At 42.5% G+C, this 16,870-nt stretch overlaps 1 long non-coding RNA gene across 1 annotated transcript; it reads left to right on the top strand.

Moving 5' to 3' along the window:
• Window positions 1–14,365: 14,365 nt before the first annotated feature.
• Window positions 14,366–16,385, top strand: LOC308297088. Its single transcript, XR_013962659.1, has 3 exons — window positions 14,366–14,638; window positions 15,241–15,327; window positions 15,499–16,385. It is a non-coding gene; the product is annotated as an uncharacterized lncRNA (long non-coding RNA).
• The last annotated feature ends 485 nt before the right edge of the window (window positions 16,386–16,870 follow it).

Here is a 16,870-nt window from a genome sequence, read left to right as displayed (position 1 = left end):
CTCTGTCGGAAGAGGGAGACAACGAACATACAACTTAAGGATTGTAGCTTTAAATGAGCCTTTATTTTATTTGTATCTGTGATTCTGAAACCCCCTTCCTCACCAGAAAGAACTAAACCACCATCTACCCTGGTCCCTGGTGTTTCGACTGGCTCACCAAGTGTCTCTAGGCATGGAGCACCTTCACAGTCTGACCCCTCCCATCCTCCACAAGGACCTGAAGCCTGACAACGTGCTGCTGGACGCAGACCTGAATGTCAAGGTGATGATGGGTCAAGCATGCCAATCCTTTGTCATCGTTCAAGCTCATAGCCATTCAGTTATTGTTTTTGATTGAATGATTGATTGAATGCTTTATTAGTCAGAGATGTAAAACAGCACACAAAACCCCACACGATGATCTGTGGACAGGACATACACACGATATGCCTTGCTTTTAGAGAAAACGTCTGTGAGAATGGTTGTGCACTAAGTACGCTACGTTTACAGGATGTGAGGTCCTTCATCTATCTATAAATGCGAGAAGTCTCTGTGAGTCTGTCTGTCTGTGTGTATGTAATCCGCATATCTCGAGAACCGTTCGTTCCACCGGCTACCAGATTCGGCACGCGCGTTCCCCACAGCGGCGCGGAGTGCAGTGCCCGGCCTTGACCCGACCCGATGAACGGTTTTCCCAAAACGGCGCGAAACTTTCGGAATCTCCTTATGCGGAGCTGATTGTTCACATCGGGCTGTTCCGGAGGAAATCGGCGCAAGCGCCGACTCATTGTGACATCACATCATAAAGGGCTCTGAAACAGGCATGATGGGTATTGCCTAACAAGATCTCCATATATGGGCATAAAATGGACGCAGACATTCAGATATCTCCATATATGGGCATGATATCTCCATATATGGGCATAAATGGACACACGCAAACAGATGGTCAAAACGGGTCCTATGACAAAAGTTATAATGCGGTTTGCATTAAAGGGTGGGGCATTCATTCCCTATTTACATTGTTCCCGAGTAGGCCGGCACCCGACTAGACGCTTGGCCGCCCAAAGAGCAGAGATCTCCATATATGGGCATAAATGGACACAGACAGACAGATACAGATACAGATACAGAGATCTCCATATATGGGCACAAATGGACACAGGCAAACAGATGGTCAAAACAGGTTGTATGACAACAGGTATAATGGGGTTTGCATTAAAGGGTGGCGCATTCATTCCCTATTTACATCATTCCCGAGTTGGCCAGGTCGCCGACTAGACGCTCGGGGCGGCCGAGCTTCTAGTTTATTTAATAAGGAGAGGAGAGGCTGATTCCAGTCAAATTTGGCAATCATGTAGATCAGTGGTTCCCAAACATTTTAGCTCAAGACCCAAAAGATAGTATAGATACAGATACTAGCACACAACGCGTCACTTTGCGTGGCATTACGAGCTTGTAGATCGGCTATTTTTTTACTTGCTCATTATTTTATTATTTGTATTTATTATTTTTTAGTTGTTTGTTTGTTTGTTTGTTTGTTTGTTTTAAAATGCATAGAATTATTTAATATAAGATATGTGAGTCTCCCACCGATACTGCATGGTCTCTCTTGTCTTGGATGGATTCCGCTCTTGCCTGTTCGAAGATTTCGATGCTTTGGGTAACCTGGTGCCTCCACCTTTCCCTGTCGGCAGCTATATCTTCCCAGTTTGCTGCATCTATGTTGCAGCTCCTGTGGTTGGCCTTCAGTGTGTCTCTGAAACGGAACAGGGTTTTCCCAGGCCACGCTGTCCCTCCTTCAGCTGACCATAGAGTAGCATCTTTGGTATGCGGCTATCAGGCATTCTGACAACGTGACCTGCCCACCGGAGCTGGGCCTTGGTGATCAGGCTTTCAACGCTGGGTAGACCACACTTCTGCAGGACCTCGAGATTAGACACCTTGTCCTGCCACTTGATGTTGCAGATTGAGCGTAGAAACCTCTGGTGAAACCGTTCCAGCTGCTGGATGTGACGTCAGTAGGTTGTCCAGTTTCGCAACCGCAGAGAAGGGCACTCAAGACTACTGCTCTGTAGACAGCAGTTTTTACAGCTTTACACCATGGTTTTTCCACAGCCTCTTTGTCAGTCTTCCGAAGGATGAGCTGGCTTTGGAGGTGCGCAATGAGATCTTGTTGTCTAGAGATCCATTGTTGGAGATGGTGCTTCCTAAGTAGCAGAACTTCTCCATGGTCTTGAGATCCGTGTTGTCAATGGTCACTGGAGGTGGGGGGAGCATGGCAGGGTTCTGAGGTGATGGAGGTGGTTGAAACATGGCCTCTGTCTTCCCCAGGCTGATGGTCAGACCAAAGCGCTTGCAGGATACCGTAAAGCAGTTCACACTATGCTGGATGTCATCTGGACTGGTAGCTGTCAGGGCACAGTCATCAGCAAAGAGGAATTCCCGCTGTAGAGCCTCAAACACTTTAGTCCTTGTCTGGAGTCTCCACAAGTTGAATAGCTTTCCACTGAAGCGAAACTGGATGTAAACACCTCTTTCACAGTCTGTGAAAGCATCAAGCAGCATTGCGGAGAACAGGATGGAGAAGAGGGTTGGCACCAGGACGCATCCTTTCTTCACTCCGATCCTGACTGGGAATGGCTCGGACGCATCACCACTCTCTTGGACCCTGGCTTGCATTCCTTCATGAAAGGAAGCGATGAGAGAGATCAACTTCTCTGGACAGCCAAAGTTGACAAGGACCTGCCATAGACCCTCACGATTGACTGTGTCAAAGGCCTTGCTGAGGTCCACAAACACCATATAGAGGCCTTTGTTCTTCTCTCTGCACTTTTCTTGCAGCTGGCGGATGGCAAAGATCATGTCACAAATACCTCTGCCTGCATGGAAACCACATTGGGATTCAGGATAACATTCTCAGCCACAATGGCTGATGAGCTGGTTGAGGATGATTCTCGCCAAGATCTTCCCAGCGATGCTCAAGAGGGCTATACCACGATGGTTAACGCTGGATGCCCTGTCCCCTTTCATCTTGTAGATATGCACTATGGATGCATCCTTGAACTCTTGACCCTTCTTCCAGATTACCTGGTACAGGGACGTTAGCTTCTCTACTAGTGCCATACCTCCTTTCTTGTAGATGTCAGCAGGCAACCCATCACCTCCTGGTGCCTTTCCAGAAGTGGTCTGTTGGAGTGCTTTCACTGTCTCTGCACTGGTAGGGGGGTTGGCCATTTCAGCTTTCACTGGCAGCTGGGGTGTCGTGGCAATTGCCTCTTCAGAAATTGAAGACTCTATGTTAAAGAGCTCATTGAAGTGTTCTGACCAGCATGCCAGGATGACTCTCTTGTGAGGTTTTCTTCTAGCAGAGTTGTTGTTGTCACATACCAAGCGTCCGATATTGAGCTTATGGATTGTCTTGTCTCGGGCAGTCTTCCTCTTTTGGGCAAGTTGGATGTTTATCTTGCTCCTGAGTAGATGATGGTCTGACCAGCATTCCGCACCTCTCATGCATTGTGTGATGTGCACGTCACCTCTGTCTTTCTGGTGGGCTATGAAGTCTATCATGTGCGACTGTTTGGAGCGGGAGTGCATCCAGGTGTTCTTGTATCTGTGGGCTTGTTGGAAGAGGGTATTTGTGACAGACAGTTCATGATGCACACACAGAGACAGCTGGCGTAGACCATTTGAGTTGCAACTGCCGGTACCAAGGATGTTAGGCAACCCTAACCCTAACCAGGTAACATGGTCTGAGCCCACTCTGGCATTGAAGTCCCCGATTAGGAAGAGCTTGTCCTTGTGGCTAACCTTAGTGAGGAGGCTGCTGAGTTCTTCGTAGAAGGCATCTTTGGCATCCTCAGGATTGGTCGTGGTGGGAGCATAGGCACTGATGATGGTTGCATATTGATATTTTCCTATGCAGATGCGCAACGTCATGAGCCGGTCACTGATGCCTCGAGGCAGGCTATGAAGTTTGTACTAATAGCGAAGCCAATTCTGGAGGGTCTCATCGGCAACTCTGGTCTCGCTCAGGGCAGCTATGTCAATCTGGTAGCGACCAAGCATCCTGGCAACGAGGGCTGAGCGGCGCATTGGTTGGTCACCTCAGTCGAGCAGTGTCCGGATATTCCATGCTCCAAGAATTAGGGGGTTTCTCTGTTTTCTGTATTTTCGACCGCAGAGATGGATGGCCATGTAACTTAGCCTACCAGGCTAAGTTGAGGGGGCTTTGTTTAGGGAACTTCTTCTATCACCTTCCCCTTATGGGGAGAGCAGTGCCATCCCTAGATAGGGCTGCTCTGTCGCTGTAGGAGGACACAGGCACCGTATCTGCCCCGGTGGACGGCCATCACAGTCGCCTACGTGCAGAGTCATGACTAGAAGCTCCAAGCAACATCCTCTGCCTGCTCCTGTAGCCACTTCTCCATCGCCGCAGGACTTGGGCTGGTGTGGGTGTTGGGTGCCTTGGGCAGGATACCTGCAAGTCTTAACAGCACACAGATTGTTTAAGGTGTTGAGCGGCCGTGCAGTCCTCTCACCACCCTCTCGCCTCCAGAGGGCCAGGTGCAGAAACTGCCACGTGTGGTGCCTGCTGGCCTACTGTTCCGGGCGCATACCACATAGGCGGCCCAAGAAGGTGCAGCTTTCTTGTTCGGAGTGTGAATCTCCTAGCCTTGGAGCCTAGGGGGCATAGCCTACAAGGCAGCAGGTGGATTTGGGGTCAGAGTTGCCTTCTCCTAGCCTGGTCCTAAAGAGGAATGACCTACCAGGCAGCAGTTTCCCTCTCCTATCCGATGTGTTGGCTAGACTAGATACCATCGGACGTACCATACAGGCATGCAGGAAGTCGAGGTCTAACAGTATGGACATTTCCTTAGCCAAAGGGCCCTTGCTGAGGTAAGGTATATATATATATATTATATATTATATATATTATATATAATTATTATTTTTGAAACACCCACAAAAATTGGTCCGTGGCCCACAAATGGGTCCCGACCCACTGTTTGATCCCAGATCCCATGCAGAGTGGATGGAACCGCATCACTGGATGTGCACAGCACCTGCACCAGATTTAGTTGTTGAGTTGTTGGCTTGTAGACTATGCAAGCTTCCTCACTGCAGCAATGGGATGTACAAACCTCTTCAAACTCAAGAACTATACAAACCTAGTCTGGGATCACTTCACTTTACGAGGTTTGATCCGGTCGGGAGCGGAAACCACTTTACGTCATGTTGTAGTCCTAGACGGACTACACTTTGGCCGGAACTATCAACCGGATTCATTTTTAACCCAAAATATTCCCCTGCACCCAAGGACATAGTTTTAGGGCCTACCTAATAAACACCTTGATGCCGTGTAATTTTGCTTTCGAAAAATTAGTTTGGTATGTGATCTTTTAGTCCAACTCATAGCGACTGGCAAGACTACACTAGGCTTCTCGAGCATTTTAATAGTGATTGGGGAAACAAACAAGGGGAACTAAATCAAAGCGACGCTGCTTCTTCTAGTGGTTTCTGCGCTTTAGGCGGAAACCAGTCTGTTGTGAACGAACACCAGGCTTTCTCCCAAGAAAGACTGGTAGGCGAGGTTAATACAAACCAAGTGACTGAGTAAGATTCACTGCCTACAGTTGAACTGTAGGACTACTTAAATGAAACCTGTCAACTCCTAAGGCGGCCTTCACATACAAAAAGGTGTGTATCAATACAGCAACTTGGGTAAGGCAAGACCCGCCCGCGGAAGCTTGTGATTGGCTGAACTGGAGGTAGGAAGCGCTCAGCTGTGTTCACTTGGACTGCGCAGAGGTGCTGAAAGTTGGGGGGGGGGGGGGGGGGGGGGGCGGGTGCGAAGATACTATTCTGGACCCCTGATTTATGCTGGTGATTGTAAACATTATGAGAAAAGTATCAGAATAGGAGAGATGCATACTAACGCTTACTATATCATCTCCTAACCCTCTCTCTATTGCTCCTTCCACCTCTCTGCATGTCTCTCTTCCTTCGTCTCTGTTCCCTTTGTTCTCTCCATCCTCCTCTCTTTTTCATCCAGATCACTGACTTTGGCCTTTCCAAGTTCATCGACTGTTCGACGTCCACTTGTAGCAAGGGGGCGGGGACGATCAGCTACATGCCGCCAGAGGCCTTAATCTCCTTGTCAGACAAATCCACAACCGCCTTTGATGTGTACAGGTATTCATCATTTTCTGTGGCATTGTCTGTGTCTATATAATTATATCCCTGAATCAACTCAGCTGTATGTTGCTGCAAGAGTGACGTTTGAAAATCCAACATATATCATGAACATCTCATTACGTGTAGAGGATAGGCTTCATAAGGAGAAAGTTCATGTTGTCATGTTGATCTTTCTGTTTATTGCTTGCGCCAGCAGAGCGCCGCAAGTACTACTTTCGATGCTGTTTGTTTCTGGCCGACAGTACAAAGGCAGGACTATCAGGGACCAGCATTTCTGGCAACGTCATCAATAACAGCCAATGAGGGACCAGCATTCCTGGTGATGTCAGTGGTGATGTCACTGACATCACCATGTACTGTATGGCCTACTTGTGGCACACACTGCAAAAAAACCTACTCTAAATATAAGAAAAAAAATATGTTTTTGAGTATAAATCAACTAAAAACAAGTAAGATTATCTGCCAGTGGGGTAAGAAAATTTTTCCCGGTAAGATTTCTTGAAATAAGAAAATATATCAAGGCTTTAGGGAAGTCAGGGATTCTTAAAATAAGTTCATTAAACCCCATTCCAAGTAATTAATTAAGTCATATAAACTCAGAATTAGTTGGCAAATATCTTGAAATACGTTTTTCAAACTCATTCCAAGCACGATATTTCAGTAAAATAGACTCATAACTAGCCATTAACGGTCCTGAAATAAGTTGTAAAATCCCTTTTCAAGCACTGTACCAAGTCAAATAGACTCATAACTAGCCCTTAACGGTCCTGAAATAAGTTGTAAAATCCCTTTTCAAGCACTGTACCAAGTCAAATAGACTCATAACTAGCCATTAACGGTCCTGAAATAAGTTGTAAAATCCCTTTTCAAGCACTGTACCAAGTCAAATAGACTCATAACTAGCCCTTAACGGTCCTGAAATAAGTTGTAAAATCCCTTTTCAAGCACTGTACCAAGTCAAATAGACTCATAACTAGCCATTAATGGTCCTGAAATAAGTTGTAAAATCCCTTTTCAAGCACTGTACCAAGTCAAATAGACTCATAACTAGCCATTGAGTCTTGAAATACGTTTTAAAATCCCTTTTCAAGCACTGTACCAAGTCAAATACACAATTAGGTTAAAGGTACTCAAAAAAGCAAATCAGAAATGTATTCAGTAATAAAGACATGAAGGCATAACCATTGTTGTCAACTTTGTCAACATTTAATCCAAAACAAAGTGCCAGAGTGCGCAGGCAGCAGGCCAGTTAGGTATAGGTACAGTAGTTAACAAAAACAAAGGGTCGATGTCACAATGTCTGTCTATTCACTATTTGTATGCCAAATCCTATCAGATCTGGGCCACATGCAGACTGGAATCTGATCGGTTTTAATGGTCACGTGTTGTTAATACCAAACGGATTCCAGTCTGCATGTGGCCCAGATCTGATACGAAGGATCAATGTCACAACAATGTCTGTCTATTCACCATTTGTATGCTGACACTTTCCTAAATTTGTTAAATGTTTCAACAAGAGGGTGAATCTGATGTGGGTACTTTAGTTGTGGTGATGTCGGCGCCAAATCCTATCAGATCTGGGCCACATGCAGACTGGAATGCGATCGGTTTTAATGGTCACGTGTTGTTAATACCAATTGGAATCCAGTCTGCATGTGGCCCAGATCAGATAGGATTTGGCACAGATTTGCAAATAGCGAATAGACATTGTAACATGGTGCAGAAAAGACCTAAACAAAACCAGAGGATCAATGAGTGACATCTTACAGTACATGTCCTGATCCCAGATAGGCCCAAACTGCTGACTCAACACTAATAGACTGAACAGACAAGGTACCAGAGCTTCAACATAAAATAGCAGCACTTAACTTAAAATAAATAAAAACACAGATCTGACTTCAAACATTTCACTTTTAACACTATGACATCTGTAATGTCCTTGCCGAAGAGACATAAAAAAAAACCCAAAGGATCAATGTGACAATGTCTGTCTATTCGCTATTTGTATGCCAAATCCTATCAGATCTGGGCCACATGCAGACTGGAATCTGATCGGTTTTAATGGTCACGTGTTGTTAATACCAATTGGATTCCTGTCTGCATGTGGCCCAGATCTGATTTGCAAATAGCAAATAGACAGACATTGTAACATTGATCCTCTGGTTTTGTTTAGGTCTCTTCTGCAACATGACTCACATCTTACAGTACATGTCCTGATCCCGGATAGGCCCAAACTGCTGACTTACTGTTGACTTACCACTAACATTGTTGACTTAACACTAACAGACTCAACGGACAAAAGTTACCAGAGCTTTAACATAAACATATAGCACTTAAACTTTAAAATAAATAAAAAACAAATACAACACAGCAGATCTGTGACTTCAAACAGCATCTGGTATTGCACATTTCCTTAAACCCTGCTACTTCTAATTCCCCTGACTTACCACTAACATTGTTGACTTAACACTAACAGACTCAACGGACAAAAGTTACCAGAGCTTTAACATAAACATATAGCACTTAAACTTTAAAATAAATAAAAAACAAATAAAACACAGCAGATCTGTGACTTCAAACAGCATCTGGTATTGCACATTTCCTTAAACCCTGCTACTTCTAATTCCCCTGAACGAAAGACTTCCACTCCCCCATAGCTTTTTTGTACGAAGATGTGGCGTCACGATCGTGAATGTTATCCTGCAAGATTTCGGTCTGCAAGACAGACAGCAGTGTTCCCAGACACTTTGGGTAGGTCAGATGCATGGTGTAGTAATAGGCTAGAAGATAAATCAAACCGTGATGCAATTCTTCTTCCGGGAAAGTGGTGACGGGAGTGTTGCCAACAGCAATCATGCAGCAGGGCCTATCCAGGATCAGGACTGGGCTGGGGAGGGCGCTCTTCTGTAGGTAGGTGTTTGGATCTTCAGATGGCTACAACAAAAAGAAAAACAAAACAAAAAAAACAATAGATATGTTGTCAGTAACATACATGGGCAACTGACAACCCAACTTAACATCAGAAAGCCAGGAATGTGACAAATAAAAAAAAAACTCCATGTCTCCAAGGCATGAGTAATCAATAGGAAAAAGTCATTTGGGGGAGAACTACTCCTTTAAGTTAATAAGTCTTGCATAAATCCATTATAGAAAGTACCGTTTTCAGGATTCAAATACAATAAATAGATCTTAAGCACAACATAAGACATGTTTTGAGGTTGTAGATCAGCTGACTATTTGGTGTGACAATCCTACCTCAAGAATGTGGAGCAAAGCTTCGCTTGCATCTCGTCCCAACTTCTTTGGTGGTGGTGAACTGGAGGGGAACAGAGCTGGGAGTGCTCTGATCAAACCTATGGCATATTCAACTGAGACTGAAAAAAAGTGCTCAGTAAGTTTATTCACTCAGTGTTTACTCAGTACAATATAACTCAATGAGGAACATTCTAAACAATGCACAACCATTTTTTAAATGTCATGCACACCTTTGGAGTTACACCGTGGCAAGGTAAACTACACAACCCAAACCTCTACCAAAGCGATCTTGGCCTTGACATACAGATGACCAATATATTCAAACAAATAGCTGATCCGTTTTCTTCAATATAAAAGGGTCAGAACCAGGTAGTTCTAGTTCTGCAAAGAAGTCACCTATTCCACAGTACTAGCTACCCATTGGCTTTACCCAAAGTGCTTACTGTATATTTTAACATACAAAATAAAGACATTGCTTTAACATTAACACAAGCAGCTGGTCAAAATAACATTTAAACAAACTTTGGACCAGTTCTCTTCAATATAAAGTCCACAAAATAAACTGTTGTGGGGGGTTGGAACTGGAACAATAATACAGAATCTAAGGCTGTGGATGGTATAATACCATCTCATATGGGGTTAGGGGGGGTCAATGGGGGCTTTAGTGGCCATTGAAAGCTTTCCAATCGGCCATGGCCTTCTTGTAAGATGGAGTGAGGTCTCCCTCATGGATTTCATCCAAGAGGACCTCCGTTTGTATGACAGAAAGCAGAGTGGCAACACACTTGGGGTATCTAAGGTGTAGGGTATAATAGTAGGCCATAAGGTAGACAACACCGTCTGCTACCTCACATTTTGGGAGTGTGTGTATGGGCTCATCTCCTATGGCCAGGAGGCAGTTGGACTCACTCACAATCAGCACGGGACAGGATAGAGGACGCTTCTTCAAGTATGCATTGGGGTCTTCTTTTTCCTTTAACACAAAACACACATATCGTTCTATCAGATAATGAACTTTGTTTTCAAGGATCATTTTAGTATTTATCAATTTATTTTTTACCTAAGTCAGCTAAATCCTAATGAAGTTATAGCGTAAGCAGGACCTTCAGCTATAATCATTTTAACACATCAAAATAGGGTTGTTTTTGACAGGTGAATATTATACTGTAATGTTGTACATTGCAGTATAACTAAGTATGCTCACCTCCAGGACATACACCAGAGCCTCACTTGTGTCTCGTAGCTTCTTGGGAGCAGCAGCCGTGGAGGGGAACAGTGATGGTAGTGCACGGAGAACCATGAGAGCCAGTTGAACTGTTGAGGAAAAAGATCATTACATTTATAGGTTGATAAAATGCACGCTCAATGATCTACAAAAGTTTACATAAAAAAGATATGTATAAATGACAGCCAAGAGATGAAAAAGAAAGACAAGACACTTGAACATTAACATCATACATCCACCAAACATCAATGCTTACTTTTGGTCATTCCCATTGGAGGTTTCATGATCTTTTTGGACACGCCATAAAACAGCACCTTCTGGCAGAACTCATTCCATCTTCCCTTCAGTTCATCAATGTAGTCGCTGTTATTCTTGTCCAGGATGCGGCGAAGTTCCTGCAACACCTATGAAATATTAAATATATAATAGACATTTGAATGCATCATTTAGGAGGAGGAAAACATTGGTATGCGTTTCAAATTATGCCTACTAAACAATCACTTACATGTCCAATGACCTTGAAGCAAGGATATGCCTCTATAATTTTGTCGTATCGGTCCTCCTCACGAATGGAATCTGAATCAATGAAAGCTCTTCTGGCTTTGAACTCCAAATCCAGGAGCTGAGAGACAGACTCATGGTTTGGATTTTTCTTTTTGTACAACGCCTGTAGGGTTCTGTAGTGCTTGGCCATGGCTGCTGGACTGTCAGAATCAGGACTGTCGGTGTTGACCGGCATGTTACCTATAAGACACAAACGCAAAGTCAAATAACTACACAGCAATCATAGTGTTTGTGTTGATTAACAGGGTTCTCCCATCTCTCCTCAACATAAAATAAATGTAATAAACACATCATAAGGTTAAATGTTTAAATATACATTTGAAGGTCACCTTTTTCATTAATGGCAGAGTCTGCGCTTGTATTCTCCTCTGAGGAGTGGTTGAGAATGATGGTAGAGTCACTGGAATCGATTTCATCTGTGTCAGTTGGCTGCTCAAGACGGGCCATCTTTGGCTGCAGATGGCGTTTCTTTGAAGGTCTCCCTTCTGGAACGGTCTTTTGGGGGGTTCTCACGTTTTGCAATCTTTTGAATAGCTGTCCATTTAGTCATCAACTGGATACATTTATTTCACTTACCCATGTGTTCTTATTGTTCAGGTCCTGCAGCATGGGGTAGTACTGGACTATTCTTCTTGCCATAGCTGTAAGTTCTGGCTTTGATGGGTATCTGTCAGATTCAGCATCCCCCTTTGCCCTCAGGATTGCGATCATGCTGGTCATGGTGTTACGAATGAGTCGGCATCTGAGTTCCTTGGACATCTGGCAGTTCCGCTCTTCACCCTTCTTCGCCAACTCAAAGTATTGAGTTCGGACGTGCTCAAGTTCGGTATCTGTGTGTACTACGTAGTCTGGGAAGGAGATCTTCACAACCTTTTCAGGAGTTGCAGCTGGACATGCTCTAACAGGAGTGGAAGCCTGTGGCAGTGGTATCTTGTAGTTTACAGTTGGACATCCTCCAACAGGAGTGGAGGTCTGTGGCAGTGGTGACTTGTTAGCAGAACAAGAACTGCCCAAGTCCTCTCTGCCAGATTCCTGTAAAATAAAATGTTACTGTTAAACTTCACTGATAACTTGGCACAAGTATGCTATGTTTAATTTCATAGGTTATATTCTTTGCCAGCTAACCTCTAAACCAGAGGATACTGAAGTAATTAGTTAATTGTTGATCATGGTTTGCATTAAGCACAACATCGTGGTATAATAAAATCAACAAAGGTTGGCCTGGAGAATGCCTTATGGTTTTACAGCTTAAACAAGTACCAATGCAATAAAGTGAACATACTACAGTTACTGTCAATTTACACATGATTTAACAACATAGTGCTTTTAAGTTATACAGGTTACAACTTAGTGCTCTATTATTGTAGAAACTGACCTCGACATCACCATGAAATGAACGCCAGACTGCTTTTCTCCTCAAGAAATGTTCTGGGCCTGGGAAAAGGTCCCGCAAGTCTTCACGAGTCAGGGTGCCCATCATTGCCTCACTGATGTTTGCAACTATAGAAAGAAAAGAAGAAAAAAAATCATATATTGCCACCTGGTTGCTGGGCCAACTGGAGCCTGGGGACTGTTTATTGATTTAAAGTAGTTCACCCATTTTTTTTTCTATTGATTACTCACTTGGGTCTCCATCTGGAATCAATGGGCATACAAAGAGCCTCCTCAAATTATTGGCTTAGGAATGTGACAAAAACTAAACAATATTATTGAACTCAAGTCTCCGTGGCATGAGTAATCAATAGAATAAAAAAAGATAGAAAATGGGAGTGAACTACTCCTTTAACTATAAATATAACTGGAGCTGCACATATTTTCTTTGCAATAATTCTATCAATGTAATCTAAATAATACAGAAGTTTTTTTTTTTTGATATTTTATAATATCAATGAAACTGATTTAATCAAAGGGTTTGCCAGCTTAATGACTGATAATTAGGAACCAAATGAACCCTATTGCTGCTGGTCCATTTGTACACTTGTAAACAGGTCTGAACTCTGTAACCCTTACTGCTGCAGCCATAAATAGTATACAACAAACTATATCTAAGCAACTACATAACTTTACATCTATGCATTCATAAAGAAATCTAAAGCCCAACAAAAATATGTTTGACTAGAACTTTGTTACATCACAGTCAAAACTACAGGTTAATTTATTTATTTTTGAAAAGTTTTGGCCAACTAACTTCATTCTAATTTGTAATTTATCACATTAAAATAAACCAAACATCATTTAAAAGCACCAGAATATGTCTAATATAATGGGCGCGCCAAAAAAAGAACAGATTTACAAGCTCACAGCGTGTCCCCGTGTGCAGTGATGTGAGCTTGAACTGCTTTTTAGTCCCACAACAACAGAGGGTGAGCATGTTGGTGGACGTGCAGACACCTCAGATAAATCGCCTAAGTCACCATAATTAATTGGTATAACCTATGTTAGGTTATGTGTTTAAAATTGTTTACATGCATGCATTACCCCTTAAAGTCGACAAAGCGACGTCGTCCAAATCTTCCATGTTGTTAGCAGAAGTTAACCGGTTTAGCTCAACTTCTTGGCTTCCCTCTGCAAAGCGTGGGTACAATAAACATTTGAAACGTCAATATTAACATTAAAACCTATTAATGTAATCAATACAAAAGTAAAATATGTTGTATGTAACTTACCAGCAATAACGTGTGGTTTCAGTTGTCGTTGGTAAAGTTGCAGTGCAGAGAAATAAAGACGGTGTTTGTTCGGTTCTGTTAACCTGGGAGGTGTACTGTTAGGTGAATTTGAAAGTGGACTCGGCTGTGTCTGATAGTGAGATCAAAGGGACCGCGTTCCCTTCGGCTATCTTCGGCTGTCTTCGGCTCGTGGGCCACTACCATTTCCATCAAGAGGGGGGGTTGTAACATTCGTAACTAAATTTAAAACGCATCGTTTCTTGATGTATGAGGGACTTACAATATATATGTGTGTGTAAAATGTATTTTTTATTCTCTACATTTTGCGCAGTGGAACAAATACGAAAATATAAAATAATAAAATATAACTGTACCCTACCTAGTCTGGAATAGTACGGACCGGATATGCTCTTTGTAAACAACGGGGTGCGCCGTGGACCAAAAAGAGTCGACAAGCAGAAGCGAACATCAGACCGGTCTGGCTTTACGTCCACATTTAAAAGTTATTACTGATTAGATTGCAGCATGACGTTGGTGTTTAATAAAACGAACGCGAGCGCATACTGCGCATTATCTTCACCAAGTTGAGCCTGCTGGGATGACGGTGGACCGACGCGAACAGCCACAACAACAACAACAACAACAACAACAACAACTGTCTCTGTAGTCTGTAGCTGAGGACTAATGTACATCCATACAACGCAGGATATTCTTCAAAGACGAAGATAATTCATTACGGGCCAATCGAACGGTAGGTAATCGTTTTATATACATATATATGCATTGTGTATTTATCTCCCCCTCCCCTCACCAGAGAGCTGTTGTTAACCAAATGGACCTGTTTACCAGGGTAAACAATGTAACCAATTGCAACATTTATGGATCCATTTGGTTCCATTTGTACAGCACACTCTCAGAGTTACAGTCAGACCTGTTTAGCAGTGTACATGAAACCAAATGGACCCTTATACAATAAATTCAACTGGAGTTTCACTGTTCACTGGTGTCTACAGTAAATTCATAGTTATATGTATATGTATATATATGTATATATATATATATATATATATATATATATATATATATATATATATATATATATATATATATATATACATACATACATACATACACACACACACACACACACACACACACACACACACACACACACACACACACACACACACACACACACACACACACACAAAACAAATCAGATTGGCGTCACATCAAAATCCAGTTAAAAGTTAGGCCTAGTTATAATATGTTGTATGGTGGTGTTAGTTAGTGGTTACTAGTTAGCCTCGTCACCTTTTGCTGTTTTAATGGAGATATGTGTTCCTTTTTCAGAGTGGAGAGGGTCGTGAGAAGGTTAACCTTTTCAAACATTCAACTGCATTTCTTCTTCAAGCCAGGGAAACCCAACAATTTACTCAGGTATAGTGTATGCCATTGTCTTCTAAAGGAATTGCATTGATAGTAGCATGCATGTAATACATAATCTTAAAATTGTGTAATGAATTAAAAGCTCTTGTGGGAGATGTATTATTTGTTTTATTTATTTGTTTGTGTATCTTCTTCCCCCACCACCACCCCCACCCTCCCCAGAGAGCTGTTAACCAGATGGTGAATGGTGAATAAAGAGAATGGAGTCCAGCAATATCTGCCAGCTTTTCTGGAGCACCTGAAACATCAAATGAGTGACATGATTGATGGACATTCTGGGGAAATTGTTCAACTGAAGAGTGATGCGATGGATTTATTTGACCAGTTTATTGACCCTTTCAGTAACATTTCTACAACCCACTTGAAGGACAAGACAATCAGAGAAGTCTGTTGCAAACAATTGAAGCAGAGCTTATGGTCTTAAAAGAATCCAGCATGTTATCTGAAACATGGATATTTCAGATCCCTAACCCTTAAGAACCATTGCTTTCATTATTTACCATTGCTTAAAAGTTTGGAGCGTCTGCTATTACATCCAAGAAATCTTCACATGATCAAAGAGGGGCCACAGTCATGCACGGATGGATTTATTTATTATTTAATTGATGGAGATGGTACGTGAAATGGGCCCGTCTCTGATGTGAAAAATATCTAATATGTAGAGGGGAGGGGACCTCTTTGGAATAGAGCAAGTTGAACATGTTTTCACACCATGGATAATGCATTATGGAAATTCAAATTACTATATATGCGGCTATTTCTAATGTCATGAGTGGTACACCAGAGTTTGGTCTTGTGAAAACATTTATATTGTATCATTGCATTGTTTTGAATGACAACCTCTCTCTCTACAGTTGGGTAGAATGATCAGTATTTAGCCTATACTGTAGAATAATGGTTCTAAACCTGAGGGTAGGGACCCTCAGGGGTGGGGGTTGGGTGTCCCAGATGGTCCCCAGATGACAGTTTTGTGACAAGTTTACTGGTTAAGACTCTGAAGACCTTTTTAAAATCTAAAAATGAAAAAGTTAAAATGTAAATTAATTGAAAATGACCATTACTGCATCAAAACTAATCAACAAACTATACAAAAAAAGACATAATGAGAAAGATGCAACATTTTTGAAAATAGACAATCTACAAGCTCACAACACCAGCTTGTAGATCTGCTATTTTCACAAAATGTATCTGGAACTGAGTCAAACAAAATGTAATGTCTCAACTCCTACATTCCAAGTGTTTGTCAGGGTGAGGGTGGGTGGGGGGGGGGGGGGGGGGTCCACAGTTCAAATGTGATTATTTTGTGGGATCCACAGCAGTTCCAATGTGATTATTTTGTGGGGTCACAGCCTGAAAAGGTTGAGGACCACATGGGTTAAAAGTTCCTTGCAGGCTCAAGCTATGTTGATGCTGGAAACCTTGTTGATTTTGTGCCATAATACTTTGTGACATTCAATAATAGAAAGTACAACCCAATTAAGTATGATCTCATTGCACGTACTGTAATGTTTGGGGTAGAAACACACCTTTCCAA

This window comes from Nannobrachium achirus, assembly GCF_963921795.1.
Source record: "Nannobrachium achirus genome assembly, chromosome: 13".
NCBI classification, from domain to species: domain Eukaryota; kingdom Metazoa; phylum Chordata; class Actinopteri; order Myctophiformes; family Myctophidae; genus Nannobrachium; species Nannobrachium achirus.
Note: the sequence above shows the minus strand (reverse complement) of the source record. Positions and strands in the feature narration are given on the sequence as shown.